Source organism: Dermochelys coriacea, chromosome 1 (genome assembly GCF_009764565.3).
Source record: "Dermochelys coriacea isolate rDerCor1 chromosome 1, rDerCor1.pri.v4, whole genome shotgun sequence".
Lineage (NCBI taxonomy): Eukaryota > Metazoa > Chordata > Testudines > Dermochelyidae > Dermochelys > Dermochelys coriacea.
The window spans coordinates 147366597-147388005 of NC_050068.2; the positions used below are offsets into that span (position 1 = coordinate 147366597).

At 39.8% G+C, this 21409-nt stretch overlaps 1 protein-coding gene across 10 annotated transcripts in view; it reads right to left on the minus strand.

The window, feature by feature from the left end:
* The window catches only part of TAB3 (TGF-beta activated kinase 1 (MAP3K7) binding protein 3), a 78893-nt gene that overhangs the window by 45033 nt on the left and 12451 nt on the right, over positions 1-21409 (minus strand). For 2 of the 10 annotated variants that reach the window (XM_043505283.1, XM_043505303.1), the window contains exons 2-3: positions 20606-20687; positions 11091-11194 (exon numbers count right to left, since the gene is read on the minus strand). The exons of 2 other annotated variants lie outside the window; for them this stretch is intronic. The gene's annotated coding sequence lies outside the window, so the exon portion shown is untranslated. Of the gene's footprint in view, positions 1-11090; positions 11400-11462; positions 13098-16109; positions 16342-20605; positions 20688-21409 lie in introns of those variants that run through there. 6 more of the 10 variants (XM_043505276.1, XR_006278008.1, XM_038406069.2 and 3 more) reach the window with 6 other exon arrangements.

Here is a 21409-nt window from a genome sequence, read left to right on the forward strand (position 1 = left end):
CAGTTGTCATCTGCACCCAATTATAGCCTTGTAAACATGACTGGCATGTGACCTGGCTTCAGATGCAATCATGTAATCTCACACTCTAATCCTTTGAGCAGGCTCTGGAACCAAGACTGGCTGAACTTCAAACTTGCCTGCAGAGCAACTATTAATTAGGTAAAAAGAAAAGGAGTACTTGTGGCACCTTAGAGACTAACAAATTTATTAGAGCATAAGCTTTCGTGAGCTACAGCTCACTTCATCGGATGCATTTGGTGGAAAAAAAGTTTTTTCCACCAAATGAATCCGATGAAGTGAGCTGTAGCTCACGAAAGCTTATGCTCTAATAAATTTGTTAGTCTCTAAGGTGCCACAAGTACTCCTTTTCTTTTTGCGAATACAGACTAACACAGCTGCTACTCTGAAACCTATTAATTAGGTAGACTATTTAGGTAGTTTAAGTGATCTGGCTCCATTGACAATGGGAAAAATATAAAGAAGTTTTGTATGTGACATTTTTATTTATTTAACCACTCTATTTAATGATTACATTTGGTGTAACCCTAACAAAATTTTGATTTCTCCAAAACTCATGCCAGATAAGTCTCTTTACCCTCCCTACCAAAAGGTGAAGGCAACCATAAACTTATGGAAATGTATCTATAAAAGTGTTTGTTGACTGAAACATCTTGAGACTCCAGCAACTGGATACAAACAATGTGGTTTCATGTGTACACATGTAGCAGCTTTTCTGTCATACCTACCACCCCACCTAACCATGGTTATTAAGTGTATTCTGGGAAACAATGCCATATGTCAAGGACTATGAGTATTTCTTTTCCAAGAGTCCCCAACCTGCCCTAAATTATCCATCTAGGATTACAGGATGACTTACACAAAACTCCATCTCCTGCCTCAATAATCACAATGACCAGTTGTTCTGGAGACATTCCTAGCACTGCAGGTTGCTACATACTCCAGATTCTGGATTTTGCTGCTTAACAGCTTGGAAGCAGACTGGGCAGAGAGTTACATTATAAAGAACAGTCTCAATTGTAACCTGAAAACAAGGTAGAGGAACACACAGAATTGCGTCCATTTAAAATGTCAAACTGAACCACAAAGAAAGCGAACTTTCGGCAAAACAGAGCTCAGCCCACTGCTGGGACAATACAGTAATGATCTAAACCAAGTGCAACTGGCCAAGACACCAAAACGCCACCAATAACTTTGACGGTATGTGTGGCATTAGCAACTACTTTATAATTGAAATTCACTCAGATGAGGAAGACTGTCCTTCTGGACATGAGTTGTCACTGCACTTTGGAGACTAGCCAAGAATGCAGACTATCACTTGAAAGCTTTGGCATGGGAAAGACAATGAGAGAAATAGTACTGCAACAAAGTAAATGTTACTGATTCATCATTAAAGTTAGCAATGTCAATCAAGTAATTGAGGGCCGTGAATGATGTGAAGACTTCTTAAAGTATGCTGGAACTACTGATGCAATTCATGTCCCAATTCTTTGTTCATTTCCCCTCTCAATCTGCAGAGCTCTACAACCATAAAATAATGCTGTGGTGGATCACAGAAGGTGCTTCACTTGCTCACCTGTCATGATTCAGGATACCAGAATATAAAATAATTAGACAATGTGCAGGAAAGAGTAGATAAGGGTGCCACTGATGCAGTAAAACCAAGAAATGTGATATTTCTGTTCTAAATGCCTTGGGGACTTTAGCTTACATTCTGTTGCCTTGCAATACTAAGGTTGTGAGATGCTAACAATTGGCAATTAAACTACTACCTCTCTAGTGTCAGAAAGGTGTTTGAGTTCATCCTGAGGGTCGATGTAGATGCCTATCGAAGCAAAATTATATTGACTTATGTCTCTAGTCTTAGCTAAATCCTCCATAACATTTGTGAGCAGATGGAAAAATGCACAACACACCACAAAATGGGATATTGCCTATTATCCTAGGCAAATTACTATAATTGTTGGACACACTGTACAGGTATGCATGTTGAGGGATGCCACGTGCCATTATTTTTTTCATACCTACACTGCAGTAGTAAAAAGAAAAGGAGTACCCGTGGCACCTTAGAGACTAACAAATTTATTAGAGCATAAGCTTTCGTGAGCTACAGCTCACTTCATCGAAAGCTTATGCTCTAATAAATTTGTTAGTCTCTAAGGTGCCACGGGTACTCTTCTTTTTGCGAATACAGACTAACACGGCTGCTACTCTGAAAACTGCAGTAGTAGAGTGCAAAGAGGACACAGATCTCCATGTTCCTGTGCTTATGCTACATGATCTTTTATTCCTTTGTAGTTTAAAAAAAAATAGATTAATTGGCTGTTATTTAATGACTGCTGTACGTAATAAAAGGATTATGACTGAAAAGTGTTTTCATGGCGTCTATGCAGACAAATCATACTACAAAATAAGGTTGTTTTTCTTCATGAAACACTGATAAACAAGTTTTTCAAAACAGAGCCCATGTTGGAAATGGAAAAGAATGTTTAAAGCACAAACATGTTGTTTACTTACAGCTGAGATCACGTTCGGGGATAATTCTTGTTATCCTCACAATACTCATAGAAAGCAGGGCTGCACGTTTGAGACAGGTAGGGTCCTTCATTTTAGAATAAGGAAATGAATCACTGCAACAGAACTCATTATGACACTGATGGGAGATGGGGCTGGAGCACTGTGGGGTCCCCATCTGTGGCCTAGGAGCAAGTGTGTCTATTTGCACCACAAGTCATCGACTTAAAACTATTGATTCCATATCCTCTAAGAGGCATCCATCTTTTCCTGCATCTTCCTTTTTTTCAATCTCTTTCCAGGCCTCTCTGTTCCTTTCATTTATGGCCTCCAGACCAGGAGAGCTGACAATGTCATCTTCATGATCCATCAAGATCTAAATGGGATCCACAACTATATACTGGGATGTTAATATACTGGGATGTTAAGGGAAAAAAGTTGGGAGTATTTCACTAACAATATAGTACCAGCTTCAAAACTGATATTCCTTTCTATGGACCTTTTATCCCCTGATAAGAAGTAACAGAAGGAGGTTTAAAATCACCAATACTAGCCTTGTATTAAGCAATGCCTTTAGATAATGGCATTTTAAAGTTAATCATTTCAAATCTACTAAAGTAAGATACTAACAACATTTTCCCTTTGTTACTAATGAATGTTTCTCTGAGCACCTATCATCTCCCACCAGGCAAAGAGGGATCCCCACCTCTATGCTCTGGGACCAAATTTATAATAAAAAATAAGCTTCACTGCAATTTGACAGTACAGATAACCCTTTGGGTTCAGAAAGACTATGTGTTGGGGCTGTCAGAAGATTTCTGTAGGGCCTCAAAAAAAAAAAAAAAAAAGTTGCAAGCTAGGATAAATTTCTACATCAACTGGATAGCGAAGGAATAAAGGACTCCCCAGCAACAATATACTACCACAGGGATTGGCAATCTTTGGCACGCGGCCAGTCATGGAAATCCACTGGCAAGGTGGGCCGGTTTAGTTACCTGTAGCGTCTGCAGGTTCGGCCAATTGCAGCTCCCACTGCTGTAGTTCGCCGTTCCAGGCCAATGGGGGCTGTGAAAAGCAGCGGCCAGCACATCCCTCGGCCTGCGCCACTTCCCGCAGCCCCCATTGGCCTGGAATGGCAAACCGCGGCCAGTGGGAGCTGCGATCGGCCGAACCTGCAGACGCTGCAGGTAAATAAACCGTCCCGGCCCGCCAGCGAATTTCCCTGACAGGCCGCGTGTCAAAGGTTGCTGATCCCCATACTACCATATAAACCAAATGCCAGAAGCCAGAAAGTTGTATGGCAATCCGGCATGAACTGGCTTACTTGCTGGTACACAACCTATAGCTATTGATTCAGCATGTAATACAGGATGTGGCTGGAAAAAAGAATCCTGAAGTTAACCAGGCATACCGTCAGCTTTGCCAGCTTTCATGAACACCACAATTTTGGCCCGTTACATGCAATCTCACCAAGATGCAGATTTCACCTGTCACATTATTGGACAACAGAACAGGAAAGAACTCCCGCATACAATGCTATGCAGTTTAGCAGAAGATGTACTGAATTGCAAACCCATAGAACACGAGTTCTAGTCTCAGCTCTTCCACAAGCTACTGTTAATGTTTTTGTTCTTAACCACTCTTAAAATGAGCCATGGTTTAATCCCTTGGGGAGGGGAAGGGAGAAGATAATGAACAATGGTTTCATCAAGCAAGGGGGAAGGGGATTATGCACTAATTTTCCAGTAAGGTAAAGGAACTTGCACAATGTCACATCAGATGGCGCTAGGAGTAGAGAATACAGAACCCAAGTCCATAATATATCTGAGGCAACTCTTTCATTTTGCCTATAGTCTTTCAGAAGAAATGTTTCAAATTGGGTACTTCTGTAATCCACAGTAACACAGTGTAGATCATACAGCTATAAGGTTCATGACTCTGCTATTACTAAGACAGATAGAGCTAAGATACCTGGTTGTTTAGGTCAAGTGGTGGAGGCGCCTACTTTTACTTCTGGGGATCCCAACTTCAGTCCCCCAAATTACACAAGCAGGGATGGTGTATTACTCCTGAGGGAATTCTGCACCATTGTGCACATACAGAATTCATGTGTCCCATGGATTTTTTTATTTTCCACAGAAAATATATTCTGCAAAAGATGCTCTACAGTTACACCTTCCACCCACCAGGGGCTACTGTGACGCCAGAACAGAGGCAGCCGACTCACAGGCTGCATCAGTCAGCCGCCGACAGGGAGAGAGCAGAGGCTGCATTCCTCACAACACCCAGCCTGAAGGGCCAGGTGCTTGGAAATGGGATATGTGGGATGGAGGGAAAAGAGAGTGGCTTTGGGGGCTGCTGTGGGGAGAGTCCACAGACTGGGGTTCAGAAGGGCTAGTGGGGGCTGAATGAGTGGGGTGCAGGGACAAATGGGGATGAGGAGAGGAGGGGTGACTGAGCGGGGGTGCTGGGACACAGGGGAAGGAGGAGTGGCTGAGTGGGGGTGCTAGGACACGTGGGGAAGGGGCAGATGTGCCTGAGTGACTGGGAGATGCTAGGGGTCATCTGCCAGGGTCTGCAAGAGTAGGCTTCCCAACTCCCTAACAATCCTTCCCCTCCCCAAAAATGTTCCATACTTCTCCCACCCACACACAACCAACCTCCAGGTTCACTCCCAGGCTCCTTCCCAGCAATGACTTCCGTCTCCCTCAGCTCCTCGGTTACCCTGACTCCCTCAAGTCTTTGCACTGCTTCTGAGGGGTTTGGGAAATACCTTTCTGTATTGTACTTAGAATGAATTATTACTCAAAGTTCTGTATTAATATGCCTAAAAAGGAATCTATTTGTCAAACAACATTTCCTGAATCTTTTTTGTTGTCTGTATTATTAGACATACTTGTTGACTGGTATTTTGAAATAAATTACCAAAATAATTAAAACTGGCATGATTATATTGTGTTATTTTGACAAATAATATATGCAGTCAATACTATCTCTATTAGCAGAACTGCTTACTATCTTAAGGTGCTCAGATACTATGGCGATGGAGAACTTGTAAAAACCTATTACTTACAGGTTTATTATAATTGTTTTTATTTAAAACCTACATATATCAAGTTTCATTTTTTCCCCACTACTGGAAGTTTAACCTAAATTAATGTGTTGGCTTTGCCTGCCCTCTTATAGATGCAGAAGACTCTTTGTTCCATGGCACCAGCAAAGCACAGCATTTCAGGGCCCAGAGACCAACTTACTTCCTCTGGAGTTATTTGTGTAGCTCGTCACAAAGAAAACACCAAAAGCAACAGCAGTGAGTGGACAGATTAAGAGTCTCCTACTTCTGAAATGGATACCATGAAAATCCTTTCATTGTGATAATGGCAATTTTTCTGTATTTTATAAACAAATGTTACTTATAGCATCCTTAGAAGTCTTATTATAGCAAATGACCCATCAAGCCTTACTATTATAATTTATCAAAAGTTTATATATAATCTCTGCCATATACAACAACTCTGGATTTAAACTTGGCAATATTTCAGTCCAGAAGCAATTAAAAAACCAAAATCTAAAAACCAAGAGTAGAATTAGCAGGTCAATACTCTGATTGCACTGAGTATAGTATAGCTAAATATATTTCTATTTAATTAAAATTGCAGGTACAAAGGAGCACTATAGTACAGACGACAATCGTTAAATATGAAGCAAAAAGAAAAGGAGTACTTGTGGCACCTTAGAGACTAACAAATTTATTAGAGCATAAGCTTTCGTGAGTTACAGCTCACTTCACCGGATGCATTTGTATTTTCCACCAAATGCATCCGATGAAGTGAGCTGTAGCTCACGAAAGCTTATGCTCAAATAAATTTGTTAGTCTCTAAGGTGCCACAAGTACTCCTTTTCTTTTTGCGAATACAGACTAACACGGCTGCTACTATGAAACCTGTCATTAAATATGAAGGGATCTCAACACTACTGAGTAAAACATTTTCAGCACATTTTTATTAAGGAGGCAATCAATTACTTGAAGATATCAACAGATCTGTGCTAGAGGAGCTGTTAATTGATACACATTTCAGTTTAGAATATGAATACAAGTGGGAGAATGGACACATCCCTAAGGAAATGTATAACACACAGTTCAGGCAGCATCTTCAATAGTAAGGCTGCGCAACACTTTGTTATAAGACCCTATTTTCAGATGCTTATCCTTTTTCCAAATTATTATCCTGAAATTTTCCATGCTGGGTGTATGCCTCAGTCAACTTCACTTTTTGGGGGGGGTAAGTTTCAGTTTAAAAAAAAAATCAGCCATATACAAGAACAAGATTAAGGAAAAAATAAGTTTTGCTTGCGTTAAAAAAAACAATTGTTTCCACTGAGAAACTATTGCCTCCAGGCTTTGGAGCAAGGGCTTGAAATTTAGTTGGGGTGGTGAGGGAGTGTCACCCTGGTGTTAGAGCTGCATCTTTTGTAGTCCCCATGAATGTCCACTTAAATTTCACCGAATTAAGAGTCTCTAAAAAAAAAATCAATCAATCAATCAATCACAGCTTGCACACACTCATTAGAGGCTTGCCAGAGTTTGGAAGCTAAACTCTCTGAAGATCCCATTTGCACTCAGCATGCTCCATCCCCTTAGAGCTGCTTTGTGCCAACTGGACTGCACATATGTCATTCCCACAGAGTGACTAAGCATTCTCCATACTAGCAATGCAAACGCTGAGCAGGAGTTTCCCTGCAATTGCTCCTTCTGGTTTCTGTAGTACTGGGCACAGAAATTAAGAGCTGTGCGACCATCTCCTCTCCTTTCAATGCCTCTGCTTGCTGGCACCAAGGCAGCACAGAAGAGAAGGAAGAAGCAACCACACTGGAATATGGAGTGCTGAGGAAAGTGGGGAGGGATCAGGGCATAAGATGTGGAGAAGAAGGGAACTAGAGAGGAGCACAAGGAACAGAAGAATCTAACCACTAGAGCACATTCCTTTCCAGAACCTAGAACTGAATCAGAGTTTCTACATTTGTCTGCTACGACAAAAAGCTGTGTAACCCAAAATGTGTCAGACCCCCTCTCTAACAGCCTGTCCACATATAGAACAACAGCCTATTAATGCTATCAGTTATTCAATTAGCTCAAAGTGGTAGAGGTCTATGCTGTGGATGTAAAGGCCCAAACCCTGAAGATGACTATCTAAATTGGGGTCAATGTGGTTCCACATCACAGAATTTCTGTGGAGGGTTTTAAAGTTTTTTTTAATTCAGAAATTATATAAAAACATGTTAGAAGAACATTAAGGTTGTAAAGTAAGCACTTAAAAGATAGCAAACGCCAAAATTAAGGCTATGCAATTTTTATTTGACTCTCTTGTACAAGCATTATGATACAGACGATTATCTGATCACATACTTTTTCCCCACAGGACCCCTGCATTATTCAATGAATGGGTAGTTATTTAATGTATATTTTTATCCTCTATTCACTGTGCGGCCATATATCTTATTTACCACACACACACACACACACACCCCCTCAAACCCTGCACCAAATACAAATATATTAATTTCTATGGTACTTTGACCACAGTATCATTAAAGAAATATTAAAGAATTTAGCTTCACAACACCTAGTTGTAATTGGTGGTGAGATCTCCATTTTACATCTTGGGAAACTGAGGAACAGAGATTAAGATAAAAAGCATCCACTAATTTTGGGTACCTAACTTCACATACCATGAGACTGATTTTCAGAGTACTTAGAATACGTATAGCACTAGCAGCATGGCTTTCCTTTTGATGACTGGAAGGCCTGCAGCTAGCAACCTGGATTACTAAAGAGGCACACCTGAAAGATCAAGTGATTCCATCATAAGAGCAGCAGAAAGCTGCAGAGAAGGGGTGGAGGAGAACAGGAAACTGCAGGGAGTGAGAAAGACTCCTCCAGGGGAATTTGGAAGTCAGAGCCAGAAGGCTGAGCTCCAGCCAGATAAATCCTGGGAGTGGCAGCTAAATTGGGACCCAGCTCTGGGAAGGGGGCTGAAGACTCCCTATCTAAGGGGAAAGACACTGAAATGGGGGGTGAGGCCAGGAGAGCCAGACTACGTAAGGACTACATAAACTGGACACCAGGAAGGGAATGTTTTAAATTACTGGGTGTGGAACAGTATAAGCAGCCCCTTGAAGGGGAAACTGAGGCAGCCTGCCTGTAGAGTGACTCCAGGCACATGGGAAGTGGATTCCCTGATACAAGCACACACGTTCAAAGCACAGTTTCAGTTGGCTTCAGTTGCAATCACAAGCACTCAGCATTTCTGCAGATCTGATGCCAGATGTCTCAGGTTGGGCTCCCAGAAAATGAGAAATATGGACTTAGTGGCAAACTGAAAACATTTTGGTTTAAGTGGCTTGCTTAGCATCACACACAAGAACTCTGCAGCAGAGGCAGGGACAGAATCCAATTCTCTAGCATGGCATTTAACTGCAACAAATGAGGCCACAGTCTGACAACAGTTTCCTTCAATACGCAACTCCATTAAATTCCCTGAGCACAGTCCATCCTTTATGCTGAATGAAGCATAGGTGCTATGAAAAAAACAGGATGCAACTTGAAGTTTTAGGGTCCACTCAGACCAGGAAGGCATTCTCTCACTCATTCTTTCAGCCCTACTGTAACTTTGGGTCCTGACACCAATCACCAGCCCACAAGAATAAGACCTCATCCTGGTTTGCAGCAAACTTTGCAGGCTGACATCAACACTGCTTCCAGTCCCAGGTCTCCCCAAATTCTTCCTCTCCGAGTTCTTAATTAACAGACACTTGGACTATTCTCCTCATCACTCCCAAAGTCCTGAAACTAGCCCCCCAGTTATCGGATCACTTTTGAACACAAAATCCACAAAGTTTACACACCAGAGATCTGCGTGGGATGAAAACGAACAAAAAAGCTTATTTAATAGAGAAATCACATATTCAAAGATGAAATAGTAAGTGGAATGTATACTTACACAGAAAATAAACAAAAATGCAACCTCAGGCTTTACATGACCATATTAGAAGAGGGATTTTATCTAATATGGGTTACCTACTGACTTAAAACAGTTTCTAAGCATACCCCCTTGGCTGTAGCAGCGATCCTGCCTCAAGACTGTCCCCCAAGTTCTGGATGCTCTTCAGTTCAAACCTTTTCCATTTTAAAAGATGTTAGATGTTACTCCTGGGGGAATTCTGTGCCACTGTGCAATTCAGAATTTTGCAAAAATTAATGCTGGGTACATAGAATTAGGACAAATGACCATCTGTCCCAATATTTTGCTTCAGCAGCATTCTGTCTTTTTTTTTTTTTTTTTTGGCTTGGGGTGGCAAAAAACCTAGAGCCAGCCCTGGTAGAGCCTGTGGTTGCCCCCCCATGTGTTCCAATATTTTGTTCTCGTCATCTGGTCACCCTACACAGAATTTCCTCTCCCCCCCCGCAAAATGGGCTGCAGAGATGCTGGCTGCAACTAGGGGCCGCAGGACCTGGCAGAGCATAGCTCATAAATAGGAGACACTGCCAGGGGGAACGAGATAGGGGGAACTGGAGGGTTCCCAGCAGCTGCAGTTCCTGGCACACCCTGAAGGAAGGAAGCAGCAGCATACAGTAAACTCCATGCAAGCCCAGGACCCAGCATCAGACTGCTTCTCTCTCTGAATCCCTTGCGTCTGGGGCATAGAGGGTGAGAGTGTCTGGCAGGGGGAGGGGTCCCACAACTGGGCTCTCGGCGTGGAGGTGAGGGGGTAGAGAAGCAGGAACTGGGTTGTTTACCTCTACTCCTGAGGGGATTTTTGTGTGGGTCTATCATTACAGACATATTTGCTGACAGGTATTTTTAAATAAATTACCACAATAATGGAAACAATGGCATGGTTATATACTGTTATTTTGACAAATAAAATTTTCAGAATTTCACAGAATTTTAAAATATTGTGAACAGAATTTTTATTTTTTTGGCACAGAATTCCCCCAGGAGTAAGGTTTGTATATTTCTTTCCTTTAGTCACTATAGATATTCAAAGGGGGAGGGGGAGAAGATGATCCTTCCTTTCTTAGTTTTTGAACATTGTGGTTTTCTTTTCAGTTTCAAGCTCTTCCCATTTGCTTTGATGGTTTCGTATTGTTTTTTCCTGGGCTGTCAATGGCTAAGTGCTTGAAGTCATTTCCTAATTTCTAAGTGCTTGACTTTGCAACTTGAACTTTTTCAATGTAGATTTGGATTCAACATGAAAACCAGATTTGCCTTTTAACATCTGCAGTTGCCAACACTATGTTGTATTAGATAGACAGCAAACAGAATTTAAACAATTAAGGATACACTTTGTTAATTATCATGATACAATAGTAACAACTCTGCATTGTGTTGTGAAAATATCAATTTTTTGTGGTCGTACACACTTCAATACAATACAATGAGACTAATGAGCATTTTAAAGAATCAAGACTTTGAATTTCACATTTTCTATGCAACATACTTTCAATTTTTTGTAATTTGTTTAACTCTTGGGTTTACAAACTAGAATCTACTTACAAAGTTACAGTGATTGTTACTATAGAGTCATCTCACGAAAGGTTGACTTTTTAGTTTTGATGTATTGAAGCATCTGTCAGAAAATGCAATAGTTTTGCCAACACCTAAGTAAAAGAATCATTGACCAATTAGATGTGCAAGTAGGGCTAGTTTGTAAAATGTTAGTTTTATTAATAAAGAACATAATCACTTAAATAAAACACTTAGTGAATGTTTGAGAGCTAAAAGACATCTGAAGTTTTAATGATGGTGAACCATCATTTTCTTTCCTCTGAGTTTTTGGAGGACATACAAAATGCTTTTTGAACACTATATATATATATATATTATATATATACACATATATACACACACACACACACACACACACACATATATATATATACATACACACACACACACACACACACACACAAACCACAGAGACCAAAGTAGACTGATTCAATATAGGAACCAGTCAATAACAATTACACTTCATTTCCTAAAACAAGTATATTTCCACAATACAATATTAATTCTTTATTTAAAAAAATATGTGTTAAACATTCCATTATTAATGGATAGTTAAAAATTAAATATCTTCTCCTTAGCTTTATTCTTTTTTCCCCTCTTCCCCATCGTAGTACAATCAATTTTTAAGTGCCCCCACACCCCTTTATATACTTAAAATGTGAATTTAAATTCCTCGAATTTGTATGGCCTATTTTAGTTACTTATGTGTGCAAGTTAGATATGCAATTGCAGAAAGATTCGGAATCTGTGATTGCATAGATGGATGGATTTTAAAATTTTTTGCCCAAACTGTAAGCTTAATATAATAGGGAAAGGTATCCAAACTTATCTGAAATAAATATATATTTTTTTGGAATAATAGGATCCACAGATCCATTACAATAGGATTGCAGCCTTGGAGCAGAACCAGCTCCGTCAGGCACTGGCAACGGAAGATTGCACCACCTCCTTAAGTTCCTTCTACTTGAGACAACTTCCATAACCAGAATAATTCAAATCTACTTTCCTAAATTACATATTGCGTTAAATATACTCGGGGTGGGGAAGGATACAAAAATCTCTTACTGCAGAGCATGATAAATTCCACCTATTGACAATAAACCTTAATCCTTGGATATCAATTTCTATTCTGGATGATCCATTTGTCTCCTGAGAGGGCCAGATCTCTGAGCCTTGCTACTTGAAGAAGGAAATTTCTACATAAGCATGGATAAGTTTTCCTATTCTTCATGCTAAGGTCCACAGATCTGTAGCAACAGGATTTGCATAGCAGTGTGCCTCGAGGGCAGAAAGCAGGATTATCCTGTAAATATGGATCTCAAAACAAGGTATAGTACATACAATTATCTACTCCTACTCAGGAGTGGAGAAGACTTTTTCCAGAAGTAAAAGGGAATTGGCCGACATTGGATGACCAATATGCAAAATCTGGTGAATTCTCTAGCAAATCTCAATACAGAAGACATGACTACTCTGCCCTGAAACTGTCAGTGATCTCAAGGACTAGACTTTGATGCTTAACCAAAGGAGGAATACTTCTTTGGGAAGGAACGTTGGTGACAATTGAAAAGACTATCTGTCTGAATTAAAAGTACAATATTGGGTCTCATTAGATAAAGTTCCCAACTTCAAATAAAAACCTCATCTGATGGAAGATAATAGCCATATAGAGGCCTACTCTAATGGATAGGAAATATAATGCATTCTATCTGGGTAGTGCTGTAAGGAACAGAATGAGATTCCAAAGTCATACCCTATGTCTTTGCAAGGTTGGAATAAGGTTTATGCCCTAAGGCAGAATTTAATGTTGGGATATGTACAAAACTTCCCCTTCTTGAACATGTTGAGAACATTATGCTACACAGACTTGACCTTTTTGCTTGGACACTTATAAATCCACAATAGAGCTTTCCTAGGAGAACTCTATGGTCGTTATACTATGGACTTTGCACCAGCCCACAGAATAAATTTTATCTGTACTTCTCCACTGGGGTCCATAAAACAAAAAATCTCTTCAGTCAAGTATTCATTTTAAAACCTGTCTGCTCCCAGATGGAGGACTGGTCTTGCAATACGTTAATTTTCTAGGTTAACTGCTAAGTTAATCATACCTGAGAGCCAAAGTCTCTTCAGCAAGAAAGACATGAACACTATCACTGCTGCTCTTTGTAGTATCCTGCAGAGGGGTGGAAAAGGAAAGAAGACAGATCTCTCTCCCAGTTCTGCAAGATGTCGTTCACCACCTCACATCTGAGTTCCTTACACATAGTGAGATCTCAGAGCACTCGATTTAGGATTTCCAGATTCAAAGAGTTCCGTCAACAGCCCACCAAATTGGATTATGACAACGTTGCTGGGTGCAGCAGCCACTCTGTTAATATGACTTCTGCCATTTAAATCTTGGTGTTCATCTCTTCCTTGGTGGGCAGTGCATGTTGACATAGGAAGTTTTGTTCTATCCTGGACAGAATTTCAACCTAAGGTCTTATCACAGACTTCCCAGGTATTATGAAAACGCCATCAGAAATATTGTCTATTATGACTGTAGAAGGAGCAGAGCCCTGAGACCTCAATGAATCACTGTGTCCCAGCAGGTGAATACTGTGTTGTCTCTTTCTGGTACCTGAACTGAATTAGGAAGACCCCTTAAAAGAAAAATCTGATTTTCTTCATTCACTAGCTGTGGGAGTAGAGAATATAGAACCCCAGCTAGATCCCTATCACTGGATGAGATAGGGAGGAAACACCCAGATTTACTGGATAGGTATCATATGAACACTATCACTGAAGCATGCCTGTGTATAAGATCAAAATTTTCAACAGGCTCTAATAAGAATTAGATTTTTGTTTGTGACATCTCCCGTTAACATTTTTCTGACAGGAGACCTTGTATTTGATAGTATTCTTCGTCAGCCCAGGCCTATGTCCGACTTTCTCGGTACTATATCTGTGTTTGTCATGAATTCAAGATATTCCAGATCATTGTGTCTTTGCTTCAAGCTCTCTCACTGTACAGAAACCTTGAACTGAAAAATTGTCTGGGGAGAGATGTGAATTTTCTTCTCTCCTAAAGCCAATATTATTGCTACCATGATACTGGAGAGACCCCCTTGAATGACAGGCAAGATCAAATGGTAATGATTGAAACTAGGAATGGAAAAAGGCTCCTGTTCACTTGCAAACATAAGAGTTGTCTGAAAATGTTAAAAGAGGAATGCTTTAAAGACAAACCGCTACTAGGAACTTATTTAGATGTTTCACATAGGGCCTTGCTTAGCTCTTCCCCAATTCTCTGAGGGTAGAAATAGGATGGGGAGCGGATTGCACTGCTCCAATCTGAAGTACACAAGGGATGATAACATTAACATTGTGGCCTTTCCCTGGGTTGCTGAAACTTGGAAAGGAAAAATCCTGAAATCCTTGCATGGCTCTTTTGGGTACCCCCTCCGGACAATGTCCAGTTACCTTATTTGAGCAAAAATAAAGGTAGCCTTTTTCTTCCCAAACTGGTACCAATCAGGGGGTCTATCTCCAGATACAGCTGGTTAGGAAACCCTCAGATAGCGCTGAGGCAACAGAAATTCTATATTGAACCTGCACTTGTTCTAATTACCACTTGCTAAGAGGTATCTTCTCCTGCTGTACCTCATGAACTGCGCTTCAACTTGCCATACAATCTTTATTTCTTTCGACTATGTCTGGCAGGAGTTGGGATTGTAAAGCAATATTCCAATGACTATGAATAGTCTCAGCTTTCCCTAAAGTTTCTCATTGTAACAGGTCACTGATTTTTCTGAGTGCCTGATGCCAAGGACCAAAGCCTCCTAATGTCTGCATTAAACAGATCTGAATCCTACTTTTTTTCTTCACTCCAGGGAGAAGGAAGCCCTTGAGGCCATGTGATCTTTAGGTGGCACTCAACCTTGCAGCACTGGCCACCCCTAGCAGTACTGCTTGAGGAAACATACCAGGGCAGGCAGGGTGTCACATGACAGTTTAGATTTGTTTTTGTTGGCATGATTCATGAGCTTTCATGCCAAAATGAGGGGGCTGAGATGCTGCCTGTCTGGATTTGGTTGCCTGTGAAAGGCCACTGTTTCAGGTAAAATTCTCCCCCCAGTTAAAAAACATCCAGTCCCTGACCACTTGACAATCAGCCACATTTATCTTCAGCAGTGATACCATGTTAAAACATTGATTTTTAATATCTTCTAGGCTGCCCCAACTACTCCCCCCTTTGGCTACCTACTCTTACTTTGGCCAACACTGGTGTAGATATGCATAATATGACTATCATTCTTACATGTTTTGATGAGCAGCATAATATTTATTAATGTTGGCATTTAAAGTTGGCATCCCTCTTAAGTGAGTTAGCACCCAGCTATAGAAGAGGGTGAGTTCATTGCTTCAGACTCCCTGCAAACTCAGACATCGTTGTAATTTATGTCACAATTTTAAGATTTTCTGTGCCATCATAACAACTACAGACTTTCATTAAAACAGCAGAAAGAAAACACTCTGGAAAACCATGAAAGCACTGTCCTTTCATCCCTGGCTAGTACTTTGTTTTCCCACACAAGAGGGCAGGTATCACACTCTGGGCACTACTACTTTAATATGTCTTCAGTATTAGCAGTACGTTAAGCAGCTACTGAATTCATCTAAATATTTTCTGTTCCTTAATGACTGCTGGAGAAACATTAAAGTATTGTTTGAGAGTTCCATAAGGTATCGGTCTTCTTTCCAATAAGTGTTATGTTCAAACAACTATAACTATTTTTAAACAACTATAATCCAAAAGTCACTTGCAGAATTTAACCAAATGTAAATATTGTTGGCCTTCCCAACATTAACAAGAAAAGTGAAAAGGCTTTCCTAACTCAAAGTAGGGAGGTAGGTGAGAAGAGCATTAAATGAGGCTCATAACACCCACATGCAAAATCACAACCAAATGATCTGTAAATTTTCCCACATTTACACATTTTAATTCTGACCCTATAAATCCACCTGCATCAAATGGAGCCTCAATGAAGTCAGCTCGCGTGTACAGGAGCTTGCAGCATCAAGGGAGCTCTTCATTACTGTGAAAATATCCTACTTTTTCAATATGATATGTGCAAAAGTTAATCTTATTAAAAATATTTTAAAGATTCAACTCAGAAAAATTAATCTAAAATCTAGGACTGTCTAATTGCAGTTAACTCACGTGATAAACTCAAAAAAATTAATTGCAATTAGAAAAATCAGTCGTGATTAATCACAGTATTAATTGCATTGTTAAACAATAAAATATCAATTGAAATGTATTAAATATTTTGGATGTTTTTCTACATTTTCAAATATATTGATTTCAATTACAACACAATACAAAGTGTACAATGCTCACTTTATATTATTTTTGATCATTTTAGAGTGCAAATATTTGTAAACAAAAGAAAAAGTATTTTTCAATTCACCTAATACAAGTACTGTTGCGTAATCTCTATCATGAAAGTTACACTACAGTACTTGTATTAGGTGAACTGAAAAATACTATTTATTTTTTACAATGCAAATATTTGTAATCAAAAATATAAAGTGAGCACTGTACATTTTGTATTCTGTATTACTGAAATCAATACATTTGAAAATGTAGAAAACATCCAAAATATTTTAAAAAATTTATTATTATTATTTAATCATGCAATTAAACAGGATTCATTATTTTAATCGCTTGACGGCCCTAGTAAAAACATATTTTTCACATGGATGCTGTGACAAGAAAAAAAATTCAGTTGGATCTTGACTGTAGGATCAAGGCCTGTGTGTGCGGATGCTTGCTCACTCAGAGCCCATATTGACTTTAGTGGTGCTCAGCATGGATGCCAGAATCTACCCAGGAGAATTAGATTGCAGGAGCAGGGCCTTCATTTCTTCTCTGGTTCTAAAGCATTTATTCTGATTAGAAGAGCAATTTGCTACACATTTTTCAAAACAAACAAAAATACAAGAATCAGTAAATATATTCCAAGTGCTGTCATTGCCCAAAAGACTGCAGTTTTCCAAATATGTATTAAAGTTTTTCCTTCTGATGTTTACATTAACAACTTCTAAGAATAACTGAGCATGAGAACCAGGAGAGAGTCCACAAGCAAATAAGTGGTCATTAGCTTAGGTCACAGTTTCATATTCAGAACTACAGTGTTGTCAAAGGCCATGTTTCTTATTTGTACCTTTTATTAAGCACTATATTGAGCACGTCAAACCTGGCAATAATTGGCACACTCCACTGTGAAAGACAATTACAGCAAATATCTAAACTTAAATTGTATGCAACACGCTGTAAATTTTAATACAACTTATTAAAAAATTAGGAAATCCATCATCATGACAAATATCAAAGGGACATGGTCTCACAAACTGAGCTCCCACCCGGATCACTCTCTGGCAAGGTGCTTGAGGTGGTTTGGTTGTATATTCAGTTTATGTTCATCACTGGCAATCTTGATTGATATGGAATAGCTCATGAAGATGACAAGAATCAGAAACATCAATCAAGTGTTTTTCAGCCTTCCACGTTTCACTTCCATATGATGGAGTTGGTACAACTGTGGCTCTTTAGATAGACAACTTCGTAGCAAATGTGATGTCACAACATCCTCACAGTGGACCCTGAAGGGTCTGAAACGTGGCACGGCTGCAGCTATGCACACATCCATATCTCTTGAGTAACCTCCAGCACTGTCTAAGATGCTGCACAAATGTTTGAAAGCTGCCACCTGCTCGATGTCTCCTCCAGACAAGTTAATATTGATCTGGTCGTAATTTCGGAGCTGGAAGTTTCTTGATGGTAATGGCCAAGGATTTACCTTGATCCAGATTAATAACCAGACCAGTGCGCGCTGCTTCTTGCCCCATCAGCCATCAACTGCAGGAATTGACCAAACTGAGCCGACAAGACAGTATTATCTGCAGCTATGACACAGTCTTGTAAATTTAGGGGATCCAACAACATACAGATAAAGCAGCTGTCAGATGTTTCTTTTGAATTCAAGCTAGGAGACAACAAGAATCCCTGTAATGGGATTTAAAATTCTGTGATATATTTGGAGGCAAATATGAAAATATTTTCTCTTCATAGTTGAGTAAATAATGGAACACCTCTAACTGCTGTACATTTTTAACTCCACCACTACTGCTAACAGAAAAGGTTGTTTCATCAGATAAGCATGACCCCAAATTAGACACAATCTCAGCCAATTTGGGATTCAGTTAGGAAGTCTTAAAATAAAGAGTAAATTGTGATGATCCGCGTACTATGGTTTCTCATTTTCTTATTGTTAAGGTTCCTTCCCCACTCTGAACTCTAGGGTACAGATGTGGGGACCTGCATGCAAGACCCGTAAGCTTATTCTTACCATCTTAGGTTAAAACTTTCCCAAAGTACAAACTTTGCCTTGTCCTTGAACCTTATGCTGCCACCACCAAGCGTTTTAAACAAAGAACAGGGAAAGAGACCACTTGGAAACATCTCCCCCCCAAAATATCCCCCCAAGCACTACACCCTCTTTCCTGGGGAAGGCTTGATAAAAATCTTCACCAATTTGCATAGGTGAACACAGACCCAAACCCTTGGATCTTAAGAACAATGAAAAATCAATCAGGTTCTTAGAAGAAGAATTTTAATTAAAGAAAAGGTAAAAGAATCACCTCTGTAAAATCAGGATGGTAAATACCTTATAGGGTAATCAGATTCAAAACAGAGACTCTGTCAAGACAAAACCTTCAGTTCCAAAAAGACAAAAAAAGGAATATACATTCCATCCAGCACAGCTTATTTTACCAGTCATTAAACAAAAGGAAATCTAACGCATTTCTAGCTAGATTACTTACTAACTTAACAGAAGTTCTGAGGCTGCCTTCCTGATCTGTTCCAGGCAAAAGCATCACAAAGACAGAAACCTTTTGTCCCCGCCCCCCCCCTCCAGATTTGGTCATTTGGGTCAGATGCCAGCTAGATCATCTTAGCTTCTTAACCCTTTACAGGTGAAAGGGTTTTGTCTCTGTCCAGGAGGGATTTTATAGCACTGTATACAGAAAAGTGGTTACCCTTCCCTTTATATTTATGACACTTATACACTAGAGTAACTCAAAAAGAGAAGGATGGATTTTTTGGCCTTTTTCATACCAAAATCCAGGATCTCTCTTGTGCTTTTTATTGCTTCTTGCTCAGATAGTGTGCCTGAACTAGACACACCCAGCTCCTTACTGAATTCTTTGGCAGAGGGCTGCAAGATTGTTTCCACTTGTGTGAGGACTTCAGTTTACTTCCCATTTCCATTCAGAGTCACAGAGATGGGGAGATTGAACAGAGACTATTCTAATAGATCCCTTTGAGAGTCAGAAGTCTGGAAGTGCCTGGACTTCTCAGAACTTGCTTTCCTTGAAAGTTTGGTTCCCTTCTTAGGTCCTGCTTGTCCAGCCTTTTGAAGAATGTCCAGATTGTAGGTGCCCCTGTTGAGGCACTGGAGGAAAAAGGATCTTTGCTCAGGAAAGTAGTTCCCATACTTAGGGATGCAAGCTACTGGAGAGAGATTGCCCACAGAAAATGAAGCTTTACACTAGGAGATATTTCCCACTTCTAAATGCATGGATATGAAACTAAGGCCTTAATGGAGAGATCCCAGTTGATGGACTGATGACCTATCACTTGCACTAAGAGGAGGAAGGCCATTGGGGTGAACCACTCCAACAGGTGGAGATGAAGGTCCTTTAATAGTATTTCATGTGTCTGCTGAAGGTCCCTTAATAGTATTTCATGCATATTTGGGGCTCCATATGGTGCTACTCTCCCATTGGGGACAGGGAACAGGCAACAGAAGCTGTACTGTAGGCCCAGATTGCTAAAGCAGGTTTGGGCACTTCTGACTTTGTTTTGATAAGCCAACCAGTCAGTGTTCCATGCCAGGGAAGCACATGGGTAAAATTTTCAAAAGTTCCTGAGCCCCATTTTCAAAATAATGGGAATTATTTAGTAGCCTACGTCTCATTGACTTTCAATAGGATTTAGATCCTCAAGTCACTTAGGGTATGTTTATGCAAGGATAAAAAACCCATGGCTGGCCGGGGTCACGTATTCTGACTCACGGGGTTCAGACTCTGGGGCTGAAAAATTGCTGTGTAGACATTTGGGCTCAGGCTGCAGCCCAAGCCCTGTGAGGCCATGTCAGCTGACAGGGGCAAGCCACGGGTGTTTAACTTCAATATAGACATACCATAAGTTGCTTTAGAAAATTTTACACTGCTCCACCGATCCTCCTTTCTCTATTCCCACTTTATCTTTGCTACATCAGAAGGGAACAAAGGGACAAGTAGGCTACTCCCGTCTACTCTAGGAAGTGGATATGTCACTAGGCCCTGACTGCAGAAAATGCAAAAATCTGTTCATGTGTTCTATTGGATACATCACAGGAGTCAGTTTTAGGGGTACACAGTGCACAAGAAGAAGAATCTAAGATACTTACTCTTTAAAGAATAAAGCCTCTTAATATCTTCTTAAGAAGTCATATTTCCAGGAGTGCATCTCCGCTGATTCACTTGCAGCATCTGTTTGAGACAAGGTCATTTGCATGAGCTCCAGCCAGAAGCAGAAAATGTTTCCATTTTAGAGAATGGGAGGAAATAACTGAAGCAAGCAAGAATGATTATGCTGCATAATTCTGGAATGATTACAAAAGGGGGGTAATCTTTTGAACATATAAGCACCAATATATTTTGTGTTTTAACAAGTTATATACAGAGCTAACAACTTAAATCCAGCATCATCAGAAAAGCTTTAGAATACTATTGAGTAGCATCACAAAAAAGAGGCAAGTTTACTTTCCTGATTGATGAAAAAGATACCACCAGAAGGTTATCCATTACAGACGGTTAGGATTCCATCAGCACTACTGCCTATAACACAGAATGCCACATCAAATTCAGCTACATGGAAGTTAATTTCATAAAACTGAGAAGCAAATGTGTGTAGCCAGCATATGCTTAATGTTTTCCTAATTTTTCCGCAATTTTAATGTTTAGTAAGATGTATACAATTAAACATTTCCCTATTATGCTTCTCATAACTCCATCAACTTCCCATTTGTTAATAAATTTAAAATTACATGTCTAGAAACCTTGTCTAAATACCAGTAATGAATTGCAGTAACATCTTTCAATAATATTCTCTATAAAACTATCTTCAACACGCTTACTGAAAATATTATAACTCAATTTTGTACAGTACTTGTTTACTGTTAATACTGCAACCACCACCAGTATATCAGACA